Source organism: Mesocricetus auratus, unplaced genomic scaffold, assembly GCF_017639785.1.
Source record: "Mesocricetus auratus isolate SY011 unplaced genomic scaffold, BCM_Maur_2.0 Super-Scaffold_100010, whole genome shotgun sequence".
NCBI classification, from domain to species: Eukaryota; Metazoa; Chordata; class Mammalia; order Rodentia; family Cricetidae; genus Mesocricetus; species Mesocricetus auratus.
Window position 1 is genome coordinate 8,149,935 of NW_024429194.1, and position 24,644 is coordinate 8,174,578.

The 24,644-nt window shown below is 45.5% G+C and overlaps 1 long non-coding RNA gene across 1 annotated transcript; it reads left to right on the forward strand.

The window, feature by feature from the left end:
* On the forward strand, positions 1-22,378 carry LOC110342212. The gene is made up of 3 exons (XR_002384233.2): positions 1-541; positions 19,845-19,899; positions 21,664-22,378. It is a non-coding gene; the product is annotated as an uncharacterized LOC110342212 (long non-coding RNA).
* The last annotated feature ends 2,266 nt before the right edge of the window (positions 22,379-24,644 follow it).

The window sequence follows — 24,644 nt, forward strand, 5'->3', positions numbered from 1 at the left end:
CAGCTCAACTAGCTAATTGCTTACAGCTGAGATAATTGTCCACAGGGGTTTCTTGTCACCTATCAAAGCTGTCTCTAAGACTCTTCTGCGGTGTTTGGTCCACAGCCTTCCGGGCTTTTATTTAACAGGACAAAGGTTGCAGCATTCCTCAGAGCCTCCTAAGAACCTAGATCCTTGCTTCCTGACTCAGGAGACGCACGACTTTGGGAAGTCTGGCTTCCCCCACCAGCGCTTCTGCACCCTTTCAAGGTGAAACTCGGTGATGTGTGGCTCTACTTGGGTTGACCACGCTGGTCCGAACTTCACTGAGGATAAATCCTTAAGTGTTTAATAAGTGGATTGGACAGACAGCAGGAGCTGAGTTCAGGAGGTGGAAAGCTTGCTGAGACAGAAGGCAGACCCATGTCTGGAAGGCACAGAGGGGAAACACCAGACCTCTGGTATCCAACCTTATCATCCCGCCCAGGGCCGGTGAAATCCGCACATTCTGAGCTATCAAGCATAAAGTGCCAATGAGAGTAGAAGCGGTCAGAGAAGAAAGGTAAGACAAACTGGAAGGATTTCTTGCCTCCCATCTTTTTTTTTAATAACCGTGCAAAAGGCATTTGACAGCAAATAAGAGTTTACAGCTGTTATGGCTACCCGCCGAGATTAAAGGCTACTCTCGGTACTTAGCAGCGCATGTGAAATTACCATGCCTCTCATTTTGTGCATTTTATTCCCTTTTTTTTTTAAACCTCGGTGTGAGACAGTTCCTTGTAGTTGCAGCAAAGTGAGCCAGCAGATTGACTTTCAGTGATAGTACAAAAAAGTTCTGCCTACCTAAGAAAGGAAACAAAAAAGTGTTAAAGTGGTTTAACTTGGTTGGTCCTACATGGAAGTTTCTGCAGGCCTCCTCCAGTGGGAGTTCCTCAAGGCAGTCAATAACCAGAAAATGCCCCGAATTCATGAGGAATTGGCCAAATTCATTCATACAGGCTATGTAAACAAAACTCAGTGAAGTCTCTGAGGCTTGATAAATATTTAACAAAGAAACAAAAACAAAGGAGGAAATTCCAGAAGCAAACACTAGTTGCCAAAAAAGAAGCCACATTTCGCTTCTTTGCCACTATTGAAGCAGCAGTGATTGATGACAGAGTGCTCAATAACAAGCTAAAATGATGCTGGCAGATCCTGAAGTTGTCACAGTTGAGGCCTCAGCATCCCACCATGGTCAGGTCAATCATCATCTTTTATTTGGTGTTTGGCTGTCGAATTCTACAATCTACATTTTCGGTGAAACATTTTTTTTAAGCAAATTTCCAGCAACCCATGATGGTTTCTGAAACAGACTTCTGATCAATACATGTCTTCTATGTAAACATCTTCCAGTGCCTAGCTCTACTTCTAAATCATGCTTGTAGGACCTGCCTCATTTTTCTTCCTTCCCCATCTCTAGAACTACAATTTGACAGAGTAGTAATGCACACTGGATTTAGCAGAGCTACTTTCAGAAGCCAGAATTTTTTTAATAGACTTGTTAACACAAAACTTTGATCCCAAATGACATCAAATTTCAAAACTCAGGAACCTATATTCCTAATTAAAATTAGAGTGGGAAAACCCCAACATCAAAGGACTAGAAGTCCACAAAAAATACATTACCTCTAGAACCTAATTTGACATCTTTCCCTTTCCTGTACATTAAGGACACTGAAAAAAAATGAAAATAAAAAACCAGGATTCTAAATTAAATCTATGATTTCAGTTTATCTGCTGTTGTTGCCTTCAGAGATGTAAATCATATTTTGCACGGGTGCAACTGTAGCAATGCTAGGGTTTGTATGATTTGATCTTATGATTGTATTGTAGACAGGCTCTGTTTTACACTAACCCAATGATGGTTCTTGGTTTCAGACAGAGAGCCACTGTTGTTCCTGAGAGACTCCATGTGCTCTCACTCCTCCCTTTTCTCTTTCTCTGAGCTATTTCTAGCCTCTTTTGTGTCAGAATGCAGACTCCTCGAGTCTGAGAGGAGCCTCAGGCTCTGCTGGTATTGTGTTGGGCCTGTGATGGAGGACATTGCCTGATGGTGATTGCTGTGGCGTCAAGGAGGACACATTTTCCCTTTGTAACTAGTGATTGCTTTCCTTCAATAAGGAGACCAAGTGCTCTTTTGTGGACAGTTGCAGGACTAAGAGTAGACAGAAACCACTGAGGTGGACTGTAGCGCGTAGTGAGGACTGACATAAAACAGTCCCATTTTGATGCGCCATAGCACGGGCAAATAAAACTAGGTTGTGCTAGAGTTGCAGTCTCATAGATGTCCGCAAGGGTCTGCAGGTAGGGTCTTGGTGTGCAGGGTCTGCAGGTAGGGTCTTGGTGTGCAAGGGTCTGCAGGTAGAGTCTTGGTGTGCAAGGTTGCAGAATTTGAGAGTGCTATGGAGTTAAAAATGTTCCTAGGTAATCGAGGGTGTGCCCTTGAAAAGGTTTGGGGGCCCTACCTCTCCCCTCTCTCCCTTTTCCCTCTAGCCTTCCTGGCTCATGATGTGACCACTGGCTCTGATGTGTGCCTTTGACCATTGTCATCAACCATCCTGTTCAGCGACTCATTTTGTATTTGACACTCCAAACCTCAGGCAAGATACACCATTGCTTCTCATCTTAGTTAAGGTTTCTTTCTTTTTTTTTTTTTGTTTGTTTGTTTTTTGTTTTTTCAAGATAGGGTTTCTCTGTATTGTTTTTGAGGCTGTCCTGGGTTTAGCTCTGTAGACCAGGCTGGCCTTGAACTCACAGAAATCTGCCTGCCTCTGCCTCCCGAGTGCTGGGATTAAAGGCGTGCGCCACCAACGCCCAGCCTTAATTAAGGTTTCTTTGCTGTTAGGAGACACCATGACCAAGTTAACTCTTTTTTTTAAATTTTTTCCTTTTTTAAATTTAAATTAGAAACATGCATATTTCAAATGTCAATCCCAGCTCCCCCCCCCTCCCAGCCCCATCCCCACCCTTCCATCCCCAGCCCAATCACCACATCTTTCCCCAGAGAGGGTGAGGCCCTCCTTGGGGGGATCTCCAGAATCTGTCATTTCATCCAGGGCAGAACCTAGGCCTTGCCCCATGTGTCCAGGCTGAGAGAGCATCCCTCCATGTGGAATGGGCTCCTAAAGTTCATTCGTATGACATGGTGAACACTGATCTACTACCCAAGGCCCCAGAGATTTCTGAGGCCTCCTCACTGACGATGCATTCCTTTTGGCCTCTCAGCCATCAGTCTGGGGTTCAAGAGCTCCCCCCTTGAACAGTCAGCTGTCTTTGTGGGTTTCACCAGCATGGTCTTGACACCTTTGTTCATCCCTCCTCCATCTCTGTCACTGGGTTCCAGCGGGTCAGTTCAGTGTTTAGCTATGAGTATCTGTCTCTGCTTCCATCAGTCACTGAATGAAGGTTCTAGGATGTCATATAAGGAAGTCATCAACCTTATCCTTAGGTAGGGGCTATTAATGTAGTCTCTCCCCTATTACTTAGTTTTCCATTTGGTGTTATCCTTGTAGATCTCTGGAAATCTCACTAGTGTCAGCTCTCTCCTTCAAACCACCCCACTCCGTCCCAGTGGAATAGCACAGGTGCTTCCTTCATTGTGGTGTTAGGAATCTAAGGCAACCTGATAGGGCCATGCTTCCTCAGGGCCAAAGTAACTCTCTCCTTGGGTGATGGCCTCTGGAGGATGCATAGATCCTATCCTACTGAGGTACAAAGTGTCTGAATGTACTAGAACCCTGGGTCCAAGTACAGCCTTGGGTATGTTCTCCCCATGCCTAATCCTCAGTTACAGTTGTATAGAATTGGAGAAGTAGTATGATTGCTTTATGCAAAACAGAGAAGGTCAGTAGCCCGTCAAATATTATCTTAGTGACCTAACCTAATCAGTGTCATCTTTCTTGGTTATTAAATGGCAAGAGTCTGGACTTCAGATGAAGATAGATTTCGGTTCAAATTCTGACTCTGACACATAATACATGGGTTATGTACTTTATGTCACATGACCTCAGTGGCCCATTATGGAAATCGGGGAGAAGAATGGCAACATTTTAGAGGCTTATGGGTACTAAACAAGACCAGAGATGTGAGAATCTGAAGTAGCATTAATACCACACATAGATATTCAACTTGAGACTTCCCCACACCAACCCCAGCCTAGCTAAGGTCTAGCTAAGACCCAAGAACAGTCCAGATACTTCCATACAGGCTTTAGTCAAAGCAGAGACATTGGCCTTCCAGTTTGAAGACAGTCACAGAAAACAGAAGTCTATGTATGTTCTAGAAGATGTGGAAGTTTTCTGGATGTCCCTAATACCTGTCGCTCTAATTATTTGCAATCAGTTTGGAGACAGCCATCCTTTCCCCGTGGGTGCAGCAGGCCCAGCGGGATACTCGGTTCCACCTGAAGACAGACACGGGTCTCATGCAGAGTCTCACACGGGGCAGGCAGACAGAAGCCAGGGCTATGCAGAAATGAGTCAGTGTTCCCAAGACAAATGCAACCTGACTCATTACGACAAAGTCACCACGCTGGCACCCCACAGACAAAATGGACTCCACTGAAATGAGTTTCTGTGCAGATTTTTATTTCGGATTCTGACATTTTCCTGCAGTTTGTCTGAAAGTTCTGAAAAAGTAGTTGTATTTTTTTGGCGACATAGAATCCCTTGGAGCACAGGAAGGGAGAGGAGACTTTGCTTGACTGTAGATTTTTCTAGCAGAGGTTGAAAAGTGTTCTTGTGCTCTGAAGAAATACAGCTGACTTACCTTACTCTCCACAAGTAACACCCTTCTTTGCCTTCAACACAAGACGCAGATCATTTGACGGCCTACCAAAGTTCTTCCTCAGCAAACTCTCCTCACAATGAATGCTATGAGGCTTTAGGAAAGTAAAGACTAAAGAATGGAACAGAGGATTTAAGAGAACAGACGGAAGGCTAAAACTGGGTTGATATCCTTCAAGTGTTCATCAGGTCAGCCCAGAACTCATGGAGACAGAAAGCTAAGCTTGTTTGCTCTGTCTCTCCCCCAACCCCCCCATCATGCTCTCTTATTAGTTTTGTTTTGTTTACATTAATTTTTCTGATGAAACTTTTAGCCATTTTTTAACTGAGTTTTTAATTATACAGCAAGGCATAAGTAACTTTTCCTTAAGGAGAAGTAGGACATTCATTTTTTAAAAAGCCAACCATCCCTCTCAAATTTGCTGTTTCTTCCCATGGCACTGAGAAGACGGTGAGTCTCTTTCCACACACAGATAGATAATGCTGTGTTTTCAGAGTCAGGTTCTATGTAAGTAGAACTATACAATACTTGCCACTCTCCAATTTATTTACTCAACAATATTTCATTTATATTTTTTCTCATAAAATTTGGGCATTACTCTCTAATGTGAATATGGTAATTTAAGTAGCCATTCCACTCTCTGTAAGTATGCTGTTCTCAATTTGCTTTTTTAATTTAAAATTAAATTTTTTCCAAAAATTTACACATAAGTACTGTATCCCAATTTGCTTTTATAAATGATGTTACAATTAACATCTTTATATTCTTCCTTATCGATTTGCTGGTGTCTCCCCACGCCAGATACCTGAAAGTAATATGAGCATGTAAAAACTTAAAATTTGTAGAGTGTCCTCTGAAGAGATCGTCAAAACTGACTATACGACATTGAGATAGCTCCCTCTCGTGTGCCCCAGTTCCCCCATCTCTACACTGGAGACGGAAACAGCTCCGACTTCATTGAGGTTTTCTGAGAATGATGATCATAAACATGCAGAAAAGTGCTTAAATCAGTGCCCAGTACAACACGAGTCAATGCATTATCCGCCATCTACAGGCCACACTTCTGCTAAAAGTACGTGCGGGTGTCTACAACCCTACGTTTCCCAGCACAATTGCTTATTCTTTCAGTGTATAGGTGAAAATTTTTATCTCCTTGGATTCTGCCGGAGAACAGGTCCCTAGCCTAACCTCTCTAGAAGTCTCCACGGTAGACTTGGCGACTTGCATCCCGGCAGCTGATGTGGGATTCCTTATCGTGTCTGTGCTGCTCTGCAGGATGCTCATTAGCCATATTGCTGGACTGCAGGGGTCCAGATGGCCGCCACACAGCTGGTGGGTTAGGGAAGGGCTGCGGAAGGGGCAGCGGAGGCTCGTGTGTGGTGTAGGTCTGTGGTGTGTTGTGTAGGACTTGAAAGAAAGGTTCAGGTGAGGGAGTGTACTTCCGCCAGCCTGTAGGTAAAAGAAGGGTTCAGGTGAGGGAGTATACTTCCGGTACTTCCGTCAGCATGTAGGGCAAGCATGCTTGTTCGCAGAACTTGCTCACCTTCCTCTCCTGCTCAGGAAAATGAGGAAGACAAATGAGGCGCCTTGGCTTGGGGAATGCAGCCTCCGGGTCCCATTCCTCATCGATCCCCAGGCAAAGAGAAGACGAAGTTCAGTCCCAAAACATTACCTACTGAGCTTCATGTGATAAAATATTTTTGTATTCTATTCATGTGACTAACTATGTTCTTGCTTCCTGATATTATATCAAGCCTTTTAATTTTGTTTTTCGCATTCTCCTAAATGTTAGTATGAGATTGACTGGACACAACCTAGCATCTATTTCCTCATCTTGCCCACAAACTTTTTTTCCCATGATGCACAAGTAAAACTGAGGAATCCCTTTAGCATCATTAATTCTCCAACAAACATCAAATACCTACTTTGTCCAAGACACCATCTAGGATTTGATAGAAATAAGGACAAATGCCTTAGTCCTTAAGTTGTTTACAGTCTAGGTAGGCTTTTTGCTAAAGCTGCAGAGAAAATATGTTCCTGGATCTGCTGTTGCTGTGCACGTACATGTGCATGCATGCACACACACACACACACAGGAATACACATACACAGAGAGACAGACACACATACACACAGAAAGACAGACTGGCATGCATACATGTACACAGAGACACACACTCACAGAGGAATACACATACACAGAGAGACAGGCACACATACACACAGAAAGACAGACTGGCATGCATACACATACACAGAGAGACAAACACACACAGAGCACATGTGCAAGATACACACACATACACACACTCCGTGATGTCACTATTTAGGAAATGCTATGCATAGTGAATACCAACAGATTGGAGGCCCTGATGGTGGGAAATAATTAATCGTTCTATCCAGATAAGTTTAGATATACCTTTTATATGACATGTAGTCCAAGGAACTAGTGTTTTCCAAACAAACAGTGGAAAATGCTTTCTGGAGGAAGAACTTGAGAAAAGCCCTGGGTTCCTAGAATTCTCCTGCAGGTTTATTGGGTAAGTAGCATTTGGAAGAGGATGCTGTGGGTCTGAAGATGACGTGTGTCGCTCCACGTTACACACCGCCATTGCTTCTTCTGTAGTGGCTCTAGGATTCCACAGCCTGAATTGAAGAAGCATGAAGGGTCTCCACAACAACCCACCTTCCCCTGACACTGTGCGCTGTGACCCAGCAGCTTGCCCAGGGCTGCGAATCGCCGATCTTCTGAGCTTGGGAGTGTCTGAGTCTTTGTCTTCTTTCACATTGTCACTAGGAAAACTTCAGAAAAATCATATGCTTAGCTGTTTGGCAGGAGTTAGAAACAGGAGTTCGGATCCTTCTGGGGAGCCCTGCCCTCATTGGGGGATTCCTGGTAGCATATGGCTCTGTCACTTTCCTGCTTGAAATACTCTGGAGCAGCTGCCCCACACAGCAGGGTGGCTGTCAGTGATTGGCTAGGGATCCCTGCTGCAAGTGACAGCTGCAGGGTGATTTTGGTCATGGCTGCCAAGAGGCAGAGGTTGAGTGAAAACATTATGGAATTTTCATTATTCACTGAGGCAATGTGAGCGTGGCCAAACAAAGAGGATGCAGAGCAGAAACACATTGGGCCTCTTCCCTCTTCAAAGCTCCGCCTCATGGCCAGAAGGCAGAAGAAGCAAGTGGAGCTGCAGACCCGTGAATATTTCAGCCCAACCCTCGGCCTCAGAAACCATGTTCAGACCTCCTTTCTTGGAAGCCCCTACCTACCAGGGACCTTTTCTTTATAACCCTCATTGGAGTTTCTCTCCTAGTGCCGCGTGAAGCGGCTGCCATTACACAGATGCACACGTTTCAAGTTTAGGGAAATGAATGACTTGCCCAGATCTTCTAAGTAGCAGCGTGTTTGACGTAGGCTTGAACCGGGACCAGCTCAAGCCCATCCCTTGATTCAGCTCCTGAAGCTCATTGCCTGTGACTACCATTCAAGATGGCCTTTCCCAGGGCTGTAGCTGACCACGCAGAGCTGAGCGACAGGGAATGAGTTCAGTGACTGAATTCCATTTTGGGCTACTACATTTCAGTGTCAGCTGGGTGCTGCTATCCCCTTCAGCAGGGACAGCCGAAGACGCTAAGCAGCTACAGTTGACATGAAAATGACTGCCTACAGTAGCTCAAACTTCCTTGTTTCCTCTGAAATTAAGGGGACTTGATTATTGTTTGTTTTTGTACCCCGAGCACCAACTTGTCTCCAAGTGGTGTGGGTTGAAATGAGGATCTGTCAGTACCTAGTTCCCTGCTGAGACAGCTGGTGGGGAATGGAATATGTATATGTGAACAGGACCCGGAGTTGTGGCATACAGTCATTGTGGGGGCCGGGTTCAGAAATGCCACGATTCCTGTGGAAATGGGTAACACTGTCAGGGAAATGCAGTTCAGGGCCCTCTCTGCTGGGACACTGCATGAATGCCAGGTGGGGAACATTTGTTCTGAATTCTTCTTGGGGTCTTCTTTACGCCAAGCTCAAACATCTTGTTTTGACCTGTCCTGTTTTTTTTTTTTCTTTCTTTCTTTTAGAGACGAGAAAGGGATTTCATTTTTAAGGAGCCTGCTGAGAATTACAGCGTGTGTACCCCTGTTCTCTTTATACACTTCCCAGAGAACAGGGGGATTGTGGGTCTGTTTTTCCAGCCACTGTGGATGTCTCCACAGGGTTATCAGGCCGCCCTCAGAAGACTTTTGACTGAGGGCTCAGATATTGGTTCTCTGGAACTGTGAGGTGAAGGACTCTGTCCAGATGTAATTGTGTTTTTCTCATCCTCCCCATCTCACAATTCATCCTGATTTCTTCATCACCTAGTTTTGACACGACAACTTCTTTTCCGATAAGCCTGAATGCTTGGGGCTGCTGCCCAGCCATCTCCTGTAGCCAGTGCTAAAGGATTGGTCAGTATTTGAGATAAACTTTTATTAGAGTGTTTCCATTAAGATGCCTCGAGGCCATTACGTCAAGGGATGAGACACATCTATCTTGTTCTGGTTTAATTGCAGAGAGCAGGGTTGGTTTTATATGCCGTAAAACTGCTTTCAGGGAAGATGAACTCCGTATCTCTGGTTACAGAGGTTCATTTTGTTGAAACCTTTAGTTTCTCTTAACAGCGCTGAAATTATAATGCAGTTTCATGGTGTGAGGCCCCTGAAATGGTAGCAATAGTCACTGCCTGGCAGACCGTACTGACAATGACATGTAGGATAGGAAGTGCTGGGAGCCAGCTCAGCCGGAGCCTCAGCAGCAGGCTCCGGGTTCACACTCGTGGCTCTGTGACCACCTGCCTTCCCCCTTGAAGGTGGATCCCCAAGGCTCACACTCCTTTCCCTGCAGGTTGATGCTGAGCCCTTGCCCGTCATGTTCTGGTGAGCTCTGCCCACCTTTGCCTTCTCTCAAGTTCCCTGACCTCGAAGTTAGGGTCACCTTTGTGCTGTCCACTGGGCAAAAGATCTGCCCAGTTTTCTCCATGCCACACAGGCTCCCTGGCATGTGTAAGTTGAGGCAGCCCCGGCTCCGGCTGTCATGATTACAGCCCCCCATGGACTTTTAACCACACTGATTGAAACAAGGGCAAGCCCACCCTGATCTATTGCTTCACTAAAGCAAAATTACTAGTTTTGTTTTCCCAAATGGAACTTTTCACTTGAAGATCAAACTAGGAACAAAGCCTAGATAGAACCTTGGTCTTGGCCCTTCCCCCTTTAGAATCAGTGTTTCCTGTTGGACTAGGCTCAGAGTTCTATTTCTTTGCATTAAAAGGAGAAATGATGGGCATATCTCAAGCTAATTAATCCTACTATGTCTTAAGTTTATCTTAATGGTATTTCTAGTATGGATATAGAAATCCTTTCCCAAATCCACCATCAACATTATAATGATAAAATTATACATCTTAACACGTGTATTCAGACATAATTTAAATCTAACATTTAAAAGTGGCCCTTCTCTGTCTCTTCCCCCCAAAATGGACCTAGCATCGTCTTTTGTAATAACAGCACTGAAGGTGTCGGAGAACGCCAGTTCACCAAGGCCTTCAAATTCTACTCCATCCGTTGCATTGACTGAAACCCCCAATGCTTCCATGCAGTTTTCCTCGGCATCAAGTTTGCCTCTGCCCTTGCTCTAGCATTTTCCAATGAATCTGTCCAGATTACGGAAGAGCTTCTAACGTCATATTTCTGTAAATAGCTGGCTCCGTCATGCATTGCGTGTGTGTATTCGTGGATTGACATCATGTTCCTTGAAGGCAAAGGCTTCTAATGAAGCGTCGCGGCATACATGGATATGGTCACAGAAGCACCATGGATAATGATGATGTACGATTCAAAAACTGGCTGTTGTCATGGTCAAACTTGAAATAAATGCTTCAAAATGATGAGTTATTTCATTCCGTGCACAACGCATTCATTGCCTCTGAGAAGTCGAGCCATTCAGAAAAAACAATTTTTTTTTTAAAAGGAAATGTAAAAAAAAAACAACTTCTCCAGTCAGCAGGCAAGTGTCTCCCCTCTTAGGATATTTCCTGCTCGTTATCGTTTGCGAACGTGAATCGCTGCCTTAGGATATAGCTGGAGGTTTAAGTGTAAGATGGTGGATGGTAGATGCCCATTGCAGTCACCTTACTACAATCCTCATGTTCACACGGGCGCCAGGCCAGCGACCTTCCACTCGGTGGGTGGAAGTGGGGGCGTGGCCTGCTGGGGAGCTGTAGCGGGAAAGTCGCTGATGGAACTGCCTTCAAAGATATGCCATGTCCGCTTTGGTTTCTGCAGCCTTTCTAGGTTCCTTCGCTCACTACCCTGCTCTCCTCATCTCCTTTCTGATGTCTGTTTGAAGGGCCGAGTCCTACAAAGTCTTTATGAATACCGTATTTAGCTTCTGATAGGACGGAGGCAGAGAGTGGCAGCAATCCCGGCTTTCCGTGTCTGTTCCTTTCATTGTCTTTACCTCCCTCCCTTTGTCCTCCCCCCCTTTCTCCTCCTACGCCTGTCCCTTTGCCCAGGAGACAACAGGTGGCCTTGCCCCGTATCTCTTCCAACTGGAAAATTCCTTTTTCCTTCTCTGTTGAAGGCAGGGTTTTCTAATCTAAGCAAATGGTTTCTTTAAAAGCAGTTCAGAACTCCCTATACCCCTTGATCTAATGTGTATGTTCTCATTTCCCAATTAGGGAGTAAGCTAAAACAAATTTAACCCTCAGCAGTATTTAGGCCATTCTAAGCAGAGTCTAAGGAGACTGTTTGCCATATATGTCATCTTCGCTTCTACACAGAACTTCTTACACCTATAAAGAAGTCAGATTGTGATAGACACTGAGTCAATTTCTGTATGCATAGTTCACAGAAAGGGAATGCAAATAAGTGTCTGTTTTGTTGCAGAAAATCTCTTCCAGGCTGGAGAGGCTGGCCTAGTGTTTAAGACAACTTACTGCTTTTTTAGGGGACCTGAGTTCAGTTCTCAGTACCCACTTCAAGGGTCTTACAAATTCCTGTAGTCCATCTCCAGGGAGATCCAACACCTCAGGTCTCTACAGGCAACTTAACACACACACACACACACACACACACACAGAGAGAGAGAGATACACATACACATAGACACACACACACATAGACGCAACAACACACATACCCCACACAGAGACAAACATACACACACACAGATATACATACACATAGACATGCACACATAGACACAACCACACACATACACTCACCCCACACACATACACACACACCACACACAGATACACAGACACACATATAGACACAACCACACACATATACATACACCCCACACACAGACAAACACACACACCATAAATATAAATAAAATCACAAAAATAAATCTAAAAAAGCTGGGCATTGGTGGCGCATGCCTTTAATCTCAGCACTTGGGAGGCAGAGGTAGATGGATCTCTGTGAGTTCAAGGCCAGCCTGGTCTACAGAGTGAGTACCAGGACAGCAGGACACCTCCAAAACAATACAGAGAAACCCTGTCTCGAAATAAAATAAAATAAAAAGTAAAAAAACAAACAAACAAAAAACAAACAAACCTGCCGGGCAGTGGTGGCGCATGCCTTTAATCCCAGCACTCAGGAGGCAGAGGCAGGCGGATCTCTGTGAGTTTGAGGCTGGGCTGGACCGACAGCCTCCAAAACAATACAGAGAAACCCTATCTCTTAAAACTAAAAAAACCAAAAAACAAAAAAACCCCAAAAAACAAAAAACCTAAAAAAGCTCTGTCAAAGAGGTAGGAAAAACTTTCAGTGATAATAAGAGAAATGCAAATCAAAATCAATCTGTTTTATCATTTTTCAAGTATCAGAGAAAGGTCTAAAGTATACATCAACTGTGGGGAAATGTAACCTTAGATATCACTTGTGAGAGTGGAAACTGACATGGCCTCTAGGGAAGGCATGTATCAACAGTATCTACCAAATACACAGTGGGCTTAGCATTTGATCACCTTCTAGAAGTGTAATCTATGATAACATACAAGGCTACTGCTATGGGATTGTGATGACACCTTATTTATGATTTACTAAAGCTTGCCTGAGGATCCAGAATGCAAAGCTAGCCACAAGCCATAGAGGTCAGACAATGGTGATACTACCTTTAATCCCAGAAGCCGTATTTGCAAGCCATGTAACAAGGTAGTGATAGCACTCACCTTTAGTCCCAGGATTCGGGAGAAAGACAGACGGATCTCTGTGAGTTCAAGGCCACTCTGGGTTACACAAGAGTGAAGAGTAACAGAGCTCACGCCTTTGATCCCAGCACTGGGGAGGTGGAGACAGGAGTGACATGGCTGGGCAGAGAAAGGAATATAAGGCAGGAGGAGACAGGAGCTCAGAGCTTTTTCCCATGAGGATTCATGGAGATAGGACTGCCATTTCAGCTGGGTAGAGGTAAGATTGACTGGCTTGGCTGCTTTGCTTCTCTGATCTTCAATTTGAAGCTTGAACCCCAATACCTGTCTATGGGTTTTTATAGGATTATGTGTAAAATTAAAAACTGTGTGTTTTAGTTGTACAATTCTATGCTGTGTACACAAATGCACTCAAAGCATAGGGGCTGTTTAACATATTGGGATACATCTTAGGACATGTCGTTTAAGGAAATAAAGTAAGAAATGTTTAATCTGTTGCCCTTAGCATATTTTAAATTTTTCTAACACATGAATGCACATACTTTATTTTAGAGACAAATTAAAATATAATGTTCTAGGCCATTGCTGTTAGTTGTCAAAAAAATGGTCATAGAAACAATAGATAATATCATCCTTGTATGAAATCTCTTTTTAAATCAAAATAAGTCCTGGTACGCCTATTTCCATGAGTGCAAAACTTGGGTTATTTAACACACTCAGGTGTTTATATTAGTACTCACTGCCCACTCCTCCGTGGAGAACATGAGGAGGAGTACTCACTGGAGCTGGGCTGCTCTGGTCCCAGAAGCCAAGCCTTCTCCAGGACCAGCAATAAAAAGACTGGACACGCTAGCTTCTGTCCCGACACACGCCCTGCCTGACCTCCATCCTTCCCTGAGTCCTGAGGCTTCTACACTCACCCTGCTCATGCTTCTCTCTCTCTCTCTCTCTCTCTCTCTCTCTCTCTCTCTCTCTCTCTCTCTCTCTCTCTCTCTCTCTCTCTCTCTGTCTCTCTCTCTCTCTCTGTCTCTCTCTCTCTCTCTCTCTCTCTCGAGTATTCGCCGGCCCCTTCCCCATGAGTGATGTGTGCTCACCCCCCACCTGCCCCTGCTAACAGCCCGTCACTGTCACCCTCCTCTAGTGCCGCTGCTTGCTTGCTTGTTTGTTCTTCCCCGCCTCAAGACTCTAGGTTCTGCAGCAGACAGGGTCTTCCTGCTTTGCCCTTAGCATTTGTCACAGAACCTGCCCAGAATTTGCTTTCGCTAAGCACCGAGTAAAAGAAACGAGGGGATGTTTCGTCAAGGGTCAGCTCTGAGCTGGGATGAGGAAATCACAATTGCAATATACCTCTTTGTCTATTTGTAGATACCAAGGAGGTTACGTGGAGAAATTCTGATTTTTTTTCTTTCAACAGAACATCTTCAAGGATGCTGTAATGTGACCTTGCCAAAAGATTAAATGTATCTTTATTCTGAAAATGTTAACAGACTGTTAAAGATTACGTTGGGGCTCACAGAAAATTTGAGCAGAAAGCAGAGATTTCCCATTGCCTTCTCCTCGTACACACACAGCCTCCTGCCTTATCAGCACCCCAACAAAAAGAGGCATGTGTAAATTTATATGGTTACAGCAATCTATCACCACCACCACCACCACCACCACCATCATCATCATCATCATCATCATCATCATCATCACCACCAGCACTATCATCATCGTTATCATCGCTCAGATTTCTTCATTTGTATCATGGTTCACTCTACAGAGTGAGCTCATTCTGTAGAGTTAGGTAAATGGGCAGTGACCCAGGTTCACTATTGCAGCGTCATGCAGACTAGTTTCACAGTGCTGCAAATTCTCCATACTTCACCTTGGGCTGCAAATTCTCCATACTTCACCTTGGGCTGCAAATTCTCCATACTTCACCTTGGGCTGCAAATTCTCCATACTTCACCTTTTCGTCCTTCGCAGCCCTCAATAATTGACATCCCCTCAACCCCAGTCGTTCGTGGCTTATCATTTGTCTTTCTAGGGTGCCTGAATTCCTCTGTTTCCTGGGGAGGGGAACGCTGACATAGATTCCTGTTTGTGCTCTTCTCATTTCTAGGATAACATAGACACGTGTCCCAGAGCCTTGCCTCCGAAACAGACATTGGAACACTGTGTTCATCTCTGCATCTCTTCTATTCAAACAAATGGATCATTAATTTGGATCATAGCATTTTCAGGAGTAAAGTGGATCTGTGGGAGAGCACTTAAAATTAACGTTCAGAATTAGTGTTGGTGAATCTATTTTCTTCCAACCAAAATTTATGCATCAGGAGACCAATTGCAGGTCATGGCAGGGCGTGGGGCTGGCTTCTCCAGCTTTTGCACTTTGGTGCTGACACTGATGTTTGAATTTTATCTCAATGCGCTCATGCATGTTGCCCAACTTGGAGTCTTTGCCTTAACAATCTCGTGAATATGTACTTGACTATAGCGCCGAAGCAGAGCAGAAAAGAGAAATCTAGCCACAGTATCCAGAGCAAACCTAATATTCAGAGAGTCTTTCAAATGTTTTGTAATTAGGCCAAATAGATTAGGGAGGGAAAGGGCATTTGTGGCTTGACTCTTTGCTATATAGAAGCCATCTTGAGTTCACGGGGAAGCTTCTCAAACTCGCTTTCCCTAGTGGCATCTTTTTTTTCTTTTCAATGAAAACACAATGGGGAAGGCTTTATTATTAATAATAAATAAGCGGAACCATTTTCTTCCCTTGTATGGGCATCTAGCCTCTGCCAGAAGCCACCCAGGGACAAAAGGGAAAATTCCAACACTTTCAGGTCTGCCCTCACGTAGCCTAAGGAGAGGTTGGCTCATGCCCTCTGCACCATAACAGGCAAGATTGTGCCTTCCTTCCCCAGGACTGCCTATAGGAATTTGTATGGCCCCTGAGAGTTGAATAAGGGGTTTAAACAGGCAGTGGAATGGTTGCAGCTTGGAGTAGAGCCCACTATGAGTTGAAAAGATTCCCCAGCTGTGTTTTACTAGCCCTGAGCCCAGCTGCAGCAGTGTACAGTGGACTGTTTCTTAAGCCCTGTGTGTATATGTACATGTTCACATCGATGCATATGAGGGCATGACTTTGAGGCAGTTGGGAGGTCCTGAGCCTTAGAGATGAATTAATTTTCTTTGTGAGACAGGCCTGAATATCTGTAGATGCGGGGTAAATACATCACACTTCTCCGTTCATTAGATTATAGAGATCCCCGGCATGAATACAAATATCTGGGGTATCGAAAGGAAATCATAGCATGGGTGTTTGTGTCCGAGCAGGCAGAGGCATGGAAACAAAGAAAGAACGAATTCAGTTAGGTCAAGAACTGTCAGCCCATATTGAGGACCAAAGCAATGAAGTTTAAAGTAGATTCAAGATAAGTGTGTGGAAGGACTTCTCTCAGGCTTGCGGTAACAGAGTCATGTGTGAACTCATGGGAGAACAGATTCTTACAAATATATGCTGAGTTTTCATTTAATGTTATTCTTTAGGGGACCTATTTTTTTCTGAAATGAAAGGTGAATTTCAAAGTGTGGTATAGAAAGAAAGCAAGATTCTTTTAAAGAAATGGACTGTATTAATAACCAATAAGATCAGAAGCCCAATCAGAAAGCAGGGTTAGAGCCAAGGAAATATGCTCTGCACTTTTGCTAGGCAGAGTTTGTCTGGTCCCCATTGTGTTAGCCAGGGTTCTCCGTGGAGCAGAATTGATATAATAATATCCCAGGGGTGCCCTACAGAGTTATCAGCTTTCAGTCCCCATTCCAAAGAGTGGGTTCTAATGCCAGCAAAGGGATGTCCCAGGATAGATGAACTTGCCAGTGAGAATGGGGGAACAGACAGCCATCACAAACGGAAGGCCTCATCAGCAACCACAATGGGCACCAAGCACCATCCCTCCAGAAAGAGACCAGCCCTCCATCCCCAAGTGACGCTTTTTGGTGGACGGTTACCTCCTGTCCTCATGGCCCAGCCCTGGCAGTAACACGTGAGGTTTCTGAGCATCACACTGAATGGTTGTCACCTTCTGGGACAGCACTTGAACACAGCCCTTCCCAGGTCATAGGCTCAATCTTTTCCTCTCCGTTCGCTGTCTTTCCCACTCACTGGTCTGTGTCAACTTAAGAGCTTCTAGGATACTACTATCCTTTGTGGGGGTCACCCACTTCCTGGTTGAAACTGAATGTGAAAAAGAATTTCAGGACTAAAAAGCAAACAACTAAGAAGAGAAGAAGATGGCAAGTCCAAAAATGACCAAATGTCTCTATGTCCTCAAAAAACCTGGACAGGATGGAGGAGGAAGAATCCGGAAGGCGGGGCTGTGCCTAGAAAGATGCGTCAGCCTAATTGTCCACAATTTTCTCCGTATTCATTACTCTCATTCACAAGAGGAATATTATTTTCATGACATTATTCTGAAGATGGCCTTGTTTTTATTTTTATTTAAATACAAGAAACAGACCCAAATAATGTCACCGTAAGCCTGACTGAAGTTAAGCCATCCTCTTTTCCGAGGGAGAGCAAGATCGAGTCTGTGTTCAGCGGGGCTAATCATTGTGTGCCATGTCCCCAGAGCATGAAAGCCGCAGCCAGAGAGTGGCTGAAGCCCCCTTGTCCTCGCTTTCACAGAGGGGTCACATCTGTGGTTTGCGCTGGGCCACAGCCCCTTGGCAACAGCGTTTCCACGATGAAAGGAGAGCACTCAGCCGGTGAGGATTTACAGATCTGCTCAAGGTCAAAAGTAGCAGTGCCATGCAGCAAGCTTCCTGCGTACCCCGGGTGCAGGCAAAGGCTCATCTGTTTGTAAAGGTACGCTAGGCAGCCCGAGAGCGCCCGTTAAGATCTGTTTGGAGAGAACTCGGGGAATTAAAGTGAAATAGAAGATGTAGGCCCTTCCTCTTAGGAGTGTGAAGTCTAATGGAGGGAATAAAATGCGGAGGCAAGAAAATGGGACAGTTACAAATGAAAATAGATAGGAACATTTACAGGAGAGCAGCAGAAACATGCAAAGACATTCACCGCTAATTGGACACGTACAGAGATATATACGGCTTGTGCTAAGGCAGCCCGGGAGTGTGAGAGGAAGAATCTGTGACGGTTTCACCTCGCAGTGTGTGCGGAGCGGGAGGAATTTAGAATGCTGCTCCAGCCTTAGACCAGACGGCTGATGCAAACTCCGTCTCATCTACGGTCCCGGGCCCTCAATCTGGCATAGAGAAAAACTACCAACAGCAAAGAACACGGTGCGGAAGAGTCAAAAGAATGTGAAAGAGTCCAGCCATGGTAAAAAACACCCCTACAGTTCCAGCACTGGCCATACAGAGTAAGCCACTCTATTAAAAGCCATGGAGGACCGACCAGCAGCTCACTGCCCAGCAAGGAAGACCATCCATTGTTCTGTCCAGTCTCTACCTTGATGTATGAGGAGGGCCCAGACGACAGACACGTGGACGTGTGTGTGTGTGTGTGTGTGTGTGCGTGTGCGTGCGTGTGTGCGTGCGTGCGTGTGTGTGTGTGTGCGTGCGTGCGTGTGTGTGTGCGTGTGCGTGCGTGTGTGTGTGCGTGCGTGTGCGTGCGTGTGTGCGTGCGTGCGTGTGTGTGCGTGTGTGCGTGCGTGCGTGTGTGTGTGTGTGTGTGTGTGTGTGTGAAAGATGTGGCGCAGCTTGACTTTATGAATTTACTTTTTAAAAAATGGTACTGGGGAAGAGGTAAGCTCAGGGCTTGTACCTATTTTTTTTTTTTTTTTAGCTTCAAGTCTATATAACACAGTGGTGTGAGATAGCTCATGACCCCATTCCAAAAGCTTCTGCTAAGTTTCGCTGGTACCTGCTGGCCTTTCATAATTTGGATTGTAGTAACTAAAACAGGCCTGCACTGTCTAAAAGTATTATCTGATGTGTGTCCAAGCCCATGTGCCTAAAGGACTGCCTAGTTCTTCCTTCTCTGATGCCATTTCTTGAAAAGTCAATTATTTTAAACTACAAATGGACAAAATTAATGTTAACTGTAATCAGAAAGAGATGGGTAGAAATAATTGCTTATGAATTCTTGAAACATGGCCCCGTCAACATTCCCCTTTAAAGGTTTTTACTTTAAAAATTATGGCCTTGTTTTCTTTCATGATGCTTGCATTTCAGAAAATGACTTCTACTCAGTAGTCTTTTCTTGGTCTGGGACAGCGGGAGGTAAGAGAACTTGCTCCAGCAGTGAATGGAGACTTGGCAGCTTGCCTTTCACAAAAGTGAAAGATTACAATTGACATTAGAAATAATGACTTACAAAACACTATTAGCGGGAATCCTGGAGATCACTGATAAGAGGATTCTAATTCGCACAGACTCTCGTTCTCATCATTGTCAGCCTCCAACCCAGCCTAGGTGAGAGGCTTGAGATCAAGTCAGGGCCCTCCATCACCATTCAGGGGACCTCCTCCGTAGACTCACTACCAGAAAGCAGCCCCGAGTCCTTGTAATTTCCCTCATAATTAATTTTTGAGCGAACGGTTTATAAGTGGATTCTCGAGAGGTTAATGCTTCCGAGAGAAGGGGGAAGTAGCTATTAAAAACGGGACAATCACAACTCACCACAGGAACATTTGCCAATGTAACATTTCGGCCCAAGGTAATAATATTGAGCTGTGGATTACTGCGTTTAGTGTGGCTACGGCTATCCGCTATTAATTTGAAGGAAATTATTTCCTAATTAGGATTGCCACCCATCTAGAGCCCGAGGTTGAAAAGCAGGAAAGAAAAAAAAAAAAGAATGCTGTGCACTTGCTACATCATTGTTTCTATTTTTAGTGTTCACGGTGGGCCTAAAGCAGCTGTAAGAAAATGAGACCAGCAAGCTTAACATGTAAGTATGACCCTGGTTTATTTAAATGTGGATGATAGATTTTATAGTCATTCAGGTGTTAGTCAGCACGCGTCTCTGGCCTGAGTCTTGTGTGCTATGTAGACAACAGCAAACTCAGGAAGGACAGAGCTTTGCTCCAGGGCTTTCAGTGGTTAAATGGGGGGGGGGGCTCCGGCCCTATGAGGTCCTCACTAACTGTGGTAGCCCCTACAGGGAGAGGGAGAGGATACTGGGGAAGACCGTAGACCTTGGTGTGGAAGACCCAAAGCCCGTATGTATCCCTGACGAACTGCAGACAATGATGTCTAGAAGCTTTGATTTCCACCCTCGTGTCAAGCAGATGATTGCTATCACCGTTGTTCATTCTGAATGATGACAGTAAGGGGTCAGTGGCAGTGTTAGGGCAAGTGAATGGACGGAGTGGCCTGATGGAGTAGTTACTCTTCTTGTTGCCATGATAAAAGCCCCACCAGGAGGCAACTTAAAGGGAGAGAGGCTTGTTTTGGATTCCATTTGAAGGGAATGCAGTCTACCACGGCAGGGAGGGTATGGCAACAGGGACAGGAGGCAGCTGCTCTCACTGTTTTAGCAGTCAGGAAGCAGGGAGCAGATAAAAGTGGGGCCAGTTCATAAAATCTCAAGGCCCACCTTAGTGGCACACTACTTAAAAGTTCCAGAACTTTCCAAAGAAGTGCCACTAACTGGACACCAAGCATTCAAACATGAACCCATGAGAAGGATGTTGTTTGAACCCATGAGAAGGATGTTGCACGGTGGAAATCACAAGTTACTTTGTCGCTAATATTTGTGCAGGCATGAGAAACAGACTCGAAAAGTCTTTTGCTAGCTTGATGGCAAGCAACAGCAAGCCAGCTGGGAATCTTTTCATACCGGGGACGAGGTGGGTGGGGATAAGACAGCCCAAGACCCTCTTGGGGTCCTCCCTTTTGCTCGGACTCACCGCCTAAAGTTCGCACAAGCATAAATTCATCTCACAGTTCTGTAAGGCTAGTGAGAAGGCTGACTCCGGGCACTGCCTAATCCACATAACGAAATCGTGTTCTTGGGCTTTTTGTTCTCTGAACTTTCGGGTGCCATTGCACTCTTTGGTGGCCTCAACGTTGGCTGGCTTCAGTTGCAGCTGTCCGCATGTCCACGTCCGCAGGCTGCAGTTTGCTTTCCATGGGATAAGTATAATGACCACAGGGACAGGTGATGTGTGCTGACCTCTGCTCCAGATGGCTGTCTGAGGTATGCGCTATGCGAGCGTCGGTGCCTCCAGTCACCGTCTCAATTGCGTTCACTTTAAAATGAAGAAGCCGACTACTCAGCCCCCTCCCACAGTCCTTCAGCTACATACTTAGGCGATTGGGGTTGGGTGAGAGCTAAATTTTACACTCTTAGTTTCTCCGATGAGTTCTCCCTACAAGTCCCTGTTATGAACAGGTCTGATCGGGTTCATTGTCCTTTTTCTGACTGGTCAGGGTCAGCCACTCGATGGCAAACACACAGGGTGGCTTACGTCAGTGACGACAACACCTCGGGAACTTGGGTTATGATCAGTCCATGGAGAGCACACCGCTAACAATGAGGAGTGGCACTTACCAGAAGGGAGGGTTAAGAAGAAAGGATGCTAGGCAGCAAACGTTCCTTGGGAAGGAGATTTACACTTAGGAAGGAAAGCGAAACAGGCACACAAGGGAGGTAATAGGGGCTCAACGTCACTTACGTCATGTTAACAGGCTGCCCCATGTCTATTCGCAGGATGCTTATGTTATGCTTCCTTCTGATGCGAACAGCTCCTCGTACGTTTCCATATGTCCACTTAAGGATCCAGTGGTCTCTCCATCCATTTAACAGACCTACATGTGCCAGTCTGTGTTCACACGGAACCCACAGGCCTATGGAAGGGCTGCTGTTTCAATAAGACAGTGACAAGCAGTGACATTTGGGGGAACTGTGGCTAAGAAAGTCAGAGTGGCATAGGGAGCCGCGACAGAAACTCAGCCCAAGTGAGATGTTGGGGATGTTTTTTGGGGGAATACACTTACTTTGAGACTCAGAGGAAAACAAGGTGTTGGCTTCACAAAAGTGAATGCGAACGGGACTGGAACTTCTGTTTTGTAATATCTACCTTCCTCTTCCCTACCAGTCAGTGAGTAATGGTCCCTATCCTCACGACACTCGTGGGAACTTGGCACTTATCTTGGCTGATTGCCTTACATCTGGTTTGGTAGTGTTGTGTTTTAATGAACCAGGCTCTAGAAGCCCCAAAGTTCCACAAAGGTCAAGAGGTCAGAAGTGAAGACAAGAATGCATGTCTGTTCCTTGAGAAAGGCAAAGAAACTGAGCAGAGAGATTGCTGGGCCTCCTTTCCCTCATCCAGACAGACCAGCCCTGCTTTACTCTTTACACTGGAAACCAGAGTTGTGTATCATCGGCGGGCGGGCAAGTTTCCTCTACTTAAAAACAACCTCCAGAGAGCCCTCAGGTAGGATATCAATACGTTGTATAGAGTTGCTTTATTGTGTCTGATCGTCTTTGCTGCGAATATGCTAAGGGTCAGGTTCTTGGCTGATGGCACAAGCACTCTGTGGCACACTCCCTATGAGAAAGCTTAGGTTTGGTATGCATGTGTTAAAGTGCAATGCTGTTTGCAAGAATGAAGCCCTAGATAGGACTGTCAGAATGCAGTGAGGGAGATATGGAAGGATTCTGGCGCACACATTTGGAAGGAAAGGTGGACTTGGTTTCCAGGAGCGGAGGACCAAAGGTGTTGAGTCGTCAGTCTCCCCTCCAACCTCAGGACTTGCCACCCCCTACCTGGAGCAACCCCCCCCCCCCCCCCGTGACCTGTGTATGATCAGTTTCTTCACTCACTCAATCTTCTAAGAGTCCTGCCTTATAGCCAGGTGGTGGTGATGCATGGCTTTAATCCCAGAACTTAGGACATAGAGCAGCCGCTGTTCTTCGTGTGTTTGGCAACAGGCTGCACACTGGCTCTGCCTTTAATTGGCGTCTGAAACCTGTGGAAATTCTGTGCCACTTCTCAGAATGCACGCTGTCCAAAGGCTCTTGTCAGTTTTTAAACCACTTTCTCTTTTGTTTTTTCCTATATGGGGTTCCCCCCCCCTTGGGACATGACACCTTATGTTGAGACCTAGCTTCAATCTCTTAACTGACAGACATTACCGAGTACGTCAGGAGTGGAGCCACGTAAGCCACACCTATAGTAACAATCCGTAGTACGGACTTGTCAATACTGCACAGCTCACGAAGGCCTATTCAAAAGTAGGAGAAATAAAGATAAAGAATACAAAGTCCCAAGTGCAGGGTAGGTGCTCAAATCCAGATCACGTTCTATGATTCTAGAAGATTCTAAGGTATACCAGAAGGACAAATAATCGTGGCTGGGGGTAAGGACAGTTGTATGGACCAATATGAAGGGGAAAGATTCGTGCTTGGTCTGCGTGAATGGCGACACAGTCACAGATGGCTGTTAGGGCTCCCTGAGAAGCAGAGAGGGACCCTTCCCGGTGTGTGTGACTTGATGGAAGCTGCTGGGCAGTCAGGCTCGAGCTGTAGTTCTCGCTTCTGCCCGTGGGCACAGATGGGAGACTGACTGAGACAGAGGCAGGGTAGTTAAGAGGCTGTGAATTCTGGGAGAGGAGCAGCAGCTGAAACCCCACCTACAAGAGTCAGAGCTGTGAGATGCGCCAGGGATGGGGGCGTTGAGGTAGCACCTGGTATATTGCTCTGGGGATAGGGGATGCTTACGTAGCTGCTCTGGGGTAATGTGCCAGGGAGGAGAGACGCTAAGGTAGCAGCCTGGTGTGCTTTGCTACCAGAATGGCAGGTATTCTAAAAAGTCATTCAGCCATGTTCTCAAGCCCCGACCTAACACGGCTAAATAAGAAGACCCCAAATTCGAGCCACTGTGGAGAAAGTGTGTGTGTGTGTGTGTGTGTGTGTGTGTGTTCAAGCCTCCTCCTATGATTCTTGAAACGAACTGGAGAGTCAGTTTCTAAGAAACTTCAAGGAGATTCTGGTGCCGAAAGCCCACGGGGCCACGTGCTGAGGGTCTCGGGTAAATACTGTAGCAAAAGCTTGACTCTTCTCCATTGTATTCCCATAGCTCCTCAGCTGATTGTCTTCTGCTGATGGCATCTCACTAACCACCTCTCTGAATGTATGGTTTGCGTGTGCCTATGCATTTCCTATGTCCAACTATTAATGTTAAAATTTTATTATTTTGTGTGCATGGGTGTTCCGCCCATGTGTATGTCTGTGTGCCTCATGCATACAGTACCCCTGGAGGCCAGAAGAGGGCGTAGGATCTCCTGCATCAGGATGAAGTTACACAGTTGGGAGCCACCATGTGGGCTCCAACCCAGGTTCGCAGGGAGAGCAGCCAGTGCTCTTGACGGTTGAGCCATTGCTCCAGCTTGCCTGTCAACTTTTGTTCCTTCTCTCTCCTTTGACAACACTGACAGAAAGAAATCTTACTGTTTTTCTGCAATTCATCTCTTTAAAACGGGAGACAGTAGGAGCTGGTTTGAGGTAGGAGATATATATGAAGAAGGGGAGGAACTTATCATATGCCCGTGGGTGAGCACTGCACACCTGTGATGGAGCACTGGAGGAGGTTGCCAAGAAACTGAACAAAAAAAAAAAAATAGAATAAAATAAAGCAAACCAGGAAGCGGTGTTGGAGATAAAAAGTTTACTAACACTAACAGGGAGAT